Consider the following 8,001-nt stretch of genomic DNA (forward strand, 5'->3'; position numbering starts at 1 on the left):
CAGATTGATTTTTTATATGGCATAGTTGGAATTCGGTCTAAATCAATGATGTTATAACATAAGATCTGAAAAAAATGCATTATTAAGTAAAGAATCGAGTTTCTTCTAACCAATTAGTTTGTGAATGTTATTCAATTAATTATAGAGTTTAATTTGTGTTGTTTGTAAAAATAACCAATTATTCATACGAAAGACTTCCAGTTAAATCTCAGATCTAAATATCAATGACACTGTTCCAGAACTAGCTTCATAAGTGGTTGTACTGAGTTTAAATTGGGATGGAGTGATTAGCTCTTTGCCTGGCCACCTTTAACCTGGCACTCACCATAGGTTGAGTGTGTCGCTTCAGAAGTGGAAATATCTTTTCTTAACGTTTTTGGCATCCTGAAGGGAAATCAGTCTCACATCTTTCCGTGTGAACCAGACGCACCTTCATTGCCTCAGACAGCAGCCCACAATTTCTTCCAGAAGTGATCATTAGCTTCTTAAGGGGAAGTATCAATAGGCAACCATCTCACAACTCTAATCAGAAGTGAAAGAGGCTTGACCTTTTGAAGAATGATATCGGAAAAGTAAAGAGAAAGAGCACGAAGGGTGTGAAAATTAAAGGTTTTCTAGGTCCTGCAGACTCGATACCCTCGGGGTCGGAAGAGAACAAGAATTGGCTAAGGGAGGGCGGATAGGAAGGATGAAAATAAAGAGCCGGACATAAATTAGTGAAAGCAATGGGCCTGTGTTTACGTATTCAAACGTCATGCCGATGCAAAGACATTTGAACGATACACGATTCGATGGGCCGCCTGTCACACCCAGTGAGGATTGTCCGGACTTCAGTACTGCATGTTGTGGCGATTGACGTTCCCATTATTGTGGAAGCGCGATTCGTCCGAGAACAAGATATGCGATGCGAATGCTGCATCATTGTCCAACCTGCCTAATAGCCACCGACAGAACTCCATTCGAGCTTCGAAATCGCACCCATGGAGCTCTTGGTGTAGCTCAAGATAGTATGGCTGACATTTATGTTCATGCAATATTCGCCAGACGGGTGGCTGGATGGTGTTCACCTGTCATGCAATCGCCCTTGTACTGATGTGTGCATTGTTACTAGCTGCCTCCAATACTGCCTCTTCTGTTTAGGCACTAAGCAAGGGAGTATGCACAGGGCACAAGATGAATAAGAGCGTCATTCTACTGTTTGAATGTGGCAAACATTGGCCTGTGTTTACGTATTCAAACGTCATACCGATGCAAAAACATTTGAACGATACACGATTCGAACCGCCGCTGGCACATTCCGTCGACTACTAGGCGAACGCTTAACTGCATCTGCTACGCCACACTGCTGGAAACATATTGGCAGTACGACGAGAGCAGAGTACATACGCCATCCGGTTTTGTGTTTAAGGCATTAATTACTGCACTGTTACCTAGTTTTATACATTGATTCCCCTCTTTGTTACACCCGGTCACGAGGCACGACTCATTAACATAGTTCCATGGTAAAAGGACGTTGCTACATGATTTCAAGTCGTCATGCATTGCGAACGGGTGGTATAATATTTCGCTAGGGTTCAGAATCGTGTGCAAAAGGTGCTCACTGAATATTAGCACCATACCAGAGATTACAATGTATTCAGGCCCTAACCAGCGGAGTATGCACACGGCACAAGATAAATAACAGCGTCATTCTAGTGTCTGAATGTGGCAAACGTCCGCCTGTGTGGTGTAGTGGTTAGTGAGATTAGCTACAACCCCCGGAGGTCCGGGTTCGATTCCCGGCTCTGCCACGAAATTTGAAAAGTGGTACGAGGGCTGGAACGGGGTCCACTCAGCCTCGGGAGGTCAACCGAGTAGAGGTGGGTTCGAACCCACCTCAGCCATTCTATAAGTGGTTTTCCGTGGTTTCCCACTTCTCCTCCAGGCAAATGCCGGATTGGTACATAACTTAAGGCCACGGTCGCTCATTTCCCTCTTCCTTGTCTATCCCTTCCAATCTTCCCATCCCCCACCAAGGCCCATGTTCAGCATAGCAGATGAGGCCGCCTGGGTGAGGTATTGGTCATTCTCCCCAGTTGTATCCTCCGACCCCGAGGTTGTGCTCAGAGAGGAGTTCTTTCTCCTCTGCTGTGGAACCTCGGGGTGAACAAAAGCATAGCTATGCTCAACGAACAAGGTTTTTATACACAAGGATACGCAGATGACCTAGTGATTTTGGTACGAGGTAAGGTAATGAGTATAATGAAGGACCTCATGCAAAGATCACTTAACTTTGTGGAGAACTGGTGTCAGGAAGAACAACTATCAGTCAACCCGAACAAGATAACTCTGGTCCCTTTCACAAGAAGGAGAAAATTATAGGGGAAGAGATCAATGAAGCTATTTTGGCAAGATATATATATGGAAGATCAGGCTCTGCACCTAGGTGTAGAGTTATATAAAAATCTGACCTGGAATCCACATATAGAAAGGAACATAACCCGGGCCAAGAACTTGCTGTATGGATGTAAAAGAGCCGTCGGAAAGGCATGGGGCCTAAGACCATCAATGGTAATGTGGATATATACAATGATCATTAGACCGTTGAAGGTCTATGCTGCAATCATCTGGTGGCAGAAAGTAAACCAACGAAAAGTCAGTAGTAGATTGGATAGCATACAGAAAATGGCATGTATAGCCATAACTGGGGCTACAAGATTTACGCCGACAGAAGCCTTGAATACTTTACTAGACCTCCCATCACTATGTAATTTCATAAAAGGACAGGCTAGAATGAGTTCATATAGATTGGCACAATCAGAGTGCTGGAATGCACAAGGACCCAATCTAGGACACTGTAAAATTAACAGAGTAATAACAGAGGGCTTCTGATCATATGATACCAAAGTACAACTTTGAAAAACCGTTAGAGACCCAGATAATGAAAAAAAGACTGGGATATCAACAAATGGAACACTAAAAAAGAATCCATAGTGTGGTGGACTGACGGCTCAAAGACTGGGGATGGCACAGGAGGAGGAATCAACGGGGGAAGACCTGAGAGATCAATCCAGATGAGCGGAAGTGATAGCTATCACAACATGTCTTGAAGAAAATCTGAAAATGAACTATGGGAATAAGACCATTTTCATTTTTACGGACATCCAAGCGGCCATTAAGGCACTAGAAGCAGTCAGGTTAATATCCAGAATTGTCTGGTATTGCCATTCACTTCTCCTGAAGCTCTCAAAGTACAACATTGTCAAAATAATATGGGCACCAGGGCGTGAAGGTATAGAAGGAAATGAAAAGGCAGATAAACTGGCCAAGAAAGGGGCAGAAACACATTTTGTAGGCCCAGAACCTGTATGCGGGATTTCCTATGGACAAGCCCGACACTACCTAGGAAAATGGGTACAAAAGAAACAAATGGAGAACTGGAAAAATACTCCAGGCTTGCAAAGGAACTAATAAAAGGACCAAACAAGAACCATACTAAAGAACTGTTGAAACTCAGCAGAGAAAATATAAGATGGCTAGTAGGACTGTTGACAGGACACTGCCACCTGAAAAAACACCCACATAGAATTGGAATAATAAGAGACAACATATGTAGGAAATGCAATGAAGCAGAGGAATCAGTTGAACACATACTTTTCGAATATGAGGCGCTGGGTAGAATCAGACTCTCCACTCTAGGACTACCAGGTGAGGAGAGAGAAAAAATCCAAGAAGACCCAATAAGAACAACCTGCAGCTTTGTGAAGGGAGCCGGTATATCTAGGTGGGAATGAAGGAGAAACGTGGTAGCAAAAGATCTTAAAGGTCGACACTAATTAGAAACTAATATATAGAGGCCCCATGAATAAAAGAAGAAGAAGAAGAAGAAGACCGTGTTTTAATCCAAATCAATTTAAAAATCTAAGTCACGTTCCTGTAATTTCGTGCAACATGTTAAATTCTATCCTAACAATAGCCCTTTCGCACATACGTAAGTGTAGATCAGAGACTTCATATTTCCCGCTAGACAGCTTCAACCCGTACCACACGTTTGTGAAAGCTTTACTCCCTCTGTTACAGCTTGTTAATCTTCTAATAATCGATAAGGAGCTGCAGCTCCGTTTTCTGAAATGCTCATGTCTTATATCCGTCCCTATCAAGGGACGAAACAAGTTTCAGATCCATTTAAAAGTTAAGAGAACGTATAAATAGAGTGTATTTTAACCTCTAAAAGAGCGCAAACTGATTCAGAAAAGCTCATAAAGTGAAGCTGAGATGTGTGTCACCCGTACCATTGAAGGACTTGAGCAAAATAGGTCATATAATTGTCAATATGTTGTGAAATTACAGTTAAAATTAACCTGTTATTAAGGTATAGAAATTGAGAAAATTTAACGGTTTGATCCACATAAAACAAATGTGTTCGTAATTTTTAATGTGTTAAATTTTCTTGATAAGTTCCGAAAATTCATCAATCTTTTCCACTGTGAAAGAATAGAACTCACTTTTCTTGTACAAATTTTATCCTCGTATCTGGAAAAGAAGGCTACTCTGTTTTTATGATTTCCCCTCCCCCAGGACTGTTTTATAGATGAGAGGTAAATAAGAACAGTAGTGTCAGAATAAAGTATTTGCTTTTAACTCTATTCGAGAGTTCGTATCTCATATTAATTCGTGATTTAAAAATTTCTCTTCGGTGTTTTTTATGATCAAGCCATTCTAGCTGGCAGCCCACCTACCTTGCAAGCAATACTGTCAAGATTTGCATCAATGGTGCAGAAATAAACACCACAAAGAAAAAATGCATGACAGTCTCGAATTCCCAAATCTTCTTCGCTTAAGGATCGATGATTAAGTTATGGAACAAGTCATCTATTTTACTTACCTAGGTCAGAAAACTACAGAGGATGGAAGGTGCACCACTGAAGTTAAATGCCGTATTGCTCAGACAAAAACAGCTCTTATGCTGACGAGATTACTGTGTACCAGTCAACTTGGCCTTCGCCTTCCAATGAGAATGCTATATGCATTTGTATGGACAGTTGCACTGTATACCTATGAAACGTGGCCACGAAATAAAAATTAAAAGAAACCGTCTTCAGCCTTTGAGATGTGGTGCTAACGTAAGATGATAAACGTGATGTGGAGAGATGTCAAACACCTGAGTCCTAGACACTGTGAACCAACAGAGATTAATCTTTCGCACAATCCGTGACCGTCTTCTTGCATGTGGAGTCATACAATGAGTCATTTCAATTGAATGAGAACTGTGGCAGAAAGCTTCATGGAAGGAAAACATCAGCGAGGAAGACCTAGAAATACCTTCCTCACACAAATTCTAATTGACATCCATCCACAGAATTTTCAATGAAGGAAGCGGCAGATGACAAGATAGATCTGGAAATGTTTTACTGAAGCTGATTAGTCGTAGAACTGCAAACTAATGATGATGATGTTGTTGATGATGATGATGATAGATATTGTTATGAATAAAGCACTTATTGTTTCCTTGAACTAATTTAACCGAGGATGATCCAATTAGTACAAACACATACAATTATACTTGCCAATGAATGACATTATTTAATTAATTACTGGCTATTTATAAAGATCTGGTGTTCTCCCGGCAGGTCTCCGCTTGACAGTCTTCACCTGGAACGGCAATCCTCCATAATCTAGATGGACTGGTTTCAACTTCCACGTTAAATTCATTTCGCACGCACCAGAGTCACTTTACAAATCAGTTCCATGTAATCGGGTTTGAACTCACGTCCGTTGGCTATTTTAACGCACGACTGCTGCACAGTTGGCTCGAATCAAGACAAAACCGATAACTGGCACAATCAACTCACGCGACCGCTCCACACGCTGAATTCTCAGCTCACGATTCGTAATTAACTACTCAACACTCCACGCACTACAAGACAACAACGCAACCCAACAACTCCTCTTCGAGGCGAGCCTGCTTTAATACATCTGATGATGAAGTTCTGGTATCTTCGGGGTGCGGCCAGAATACAAGTGTTCTAGCTTCGCCCTCCAAAGAATTCACAGGGACATCAGACGAAACGGGCAATAGAAGCCAAGGTCGTCACGTGCCCGCAGGGTGGCCGGTAACTCCCGAGATTGACTCACTCCTCCCTTCCAAGAAACGCCGAAGGTGGCTTGAATGGAACTGACATTCACATTACCACATAACTATCGAGGAAGTTGGCTATGCGGTACAGATCGTGTAACTATAAAAGCCCATTCATAATGAAATGTAAACGTTCAACAGCCACGCGGAGTAGCTCAGACGGTAGAGTACGGGTACTGGCCTTCTGAGCCCAGCTTGGCAGGTTCGAACCTGGCTCAGTCTGGTGTTATTTGAAGTTGCCCAACTACGTCATCCTCGTGTCGGCAGATTTACTGGCACGTTAAAGAACTCCTGCGGTACAAAATTCCTGCACCTCGGCGTCTCCGAAAACTGTAAAAGTAGTTGGACGTAAAATGGATAGCATTATTATTAAACGTTTAATATAAACAATACACGCAAAATTAGCGTGCGATTGAAGCACTCACGATAAAAAACGGAAATATAGATAATAGGCAATCACAAAAGAAAACAAATCAACAACTGATTTTAAATAGGTTATGAACAGACAACACCAAACTAAACAAGGCTTGCATTATTTAGTCGACGTTCAGTCGTTTCCGACTCTTCGTTACCCTATATATTTAAATTCTCCTTTCCGGTCGGTCTTGTGCCACTTTCGAACTCAAATTGCATAGTTTCTTGACACCATCAACGCATTTTGTGCCTCACTCTTCTCCTTTCGTCGTCTATCTCTTTGAGTATCATAGCCACTATGTCCAAAGTACTCAAGTCTTCATTTAAATATTTGACTCTCCAAAGAAAGAAATAGATTGACTTCTTTTAATTTTCACTTACTGGATCTCTTAGCAGTCTGTGGAACTCCCAACAACCTTCTTCAGCGCCAGAATTTGATTGCAACTGTTCTTTATCTTGTTCCCTTAACGTACAGCTCGCACAGCCATACAGTACAAGTGGAAACACTGTAGCCTACAAGCGGATGTTTTTGTGCTTATGGTGATTCATCTACTATAACTATGTAACTGTAATTATTATAATTAATATTTATCTTCCGAATTAATTTCATGATAATTGTTACCCAATTAATTTCTTTCAAAGCCGCGTTTTTATAGAGTTATTTGTCATATAAGCAGGGATATGATTGAAATAACGTAATGAGTCTCTCATCAAACGACATCACTTGAAGCATTGCTTTCTCAATAGCTGATTTCCTCACATCGTCCTCCTCCTATTAAAGGAGTCTCTAATAATCGACAGCAACTTGCCTTGAAATGCTAACTCTGTGAGCATCAGACGACCGTTGAGATTCGCCTGTAAGAACCGTCAAAGCGTCCTTTCTCCCAGAGGTTTTACGTCGAATAGCGGAAGTACTGTGTGCGTTAAATACGTAAAGCCTTGAAATGCACCGATAGATGTATATTTCTATGACTCGTTAGCGCAAAAAGCTAGTGATCAAAATATGTAATAATAACTACGATCAGTGGCGGCCGGTGAACTCTCAGGTCGTGGGGGAGGGGGGGGCAGGTTACTTTTTCCAACAAATCTTTCTATGCTTCTGACCAATACCACCGCACTCTTTCAAGTCTTCCGCACAAAAACAAATTAATTCATCGCTGCCAACCCTCACAAAACGCGGAATGCAAGCCAGAGGCCCAATTTGAATCAAAATTCCTGGTCTCGAATGTTACATTTCAATATAATTATTGTTTTTTAATATAAATAATAGGACAAGTAAGGACATAAATTATTATTTAATTATATTGTATTCAACCATGGAGATTTGGCTGGCGCATGCTCGTATAGGGGTTTTTGAGGACATCTTTACTGCTACACTGTTACGGACGCTACCCAGGTGAAAGCCCCTTCCCGCAGCCTTCCTCACCCCCCCCCCCCCCTCCCGCCGAAACAGTCCACCAGCGCGCTTCACC

Source organism: Anabrus simplex, chromosome 1, assembly GCF_040414725.1.
Source record: "Anabrus simplex isolate iqAnaSimp1 chromosome 1, ASM4041472v1, whole genome shotgun sequence".
NCBI classification, from domain to species: Eukaryota; Metazoa; Arthropoda; class Insecta; order Orthoptera; family Tettigoniidae; genus Anabrus; species Anabrus simplex.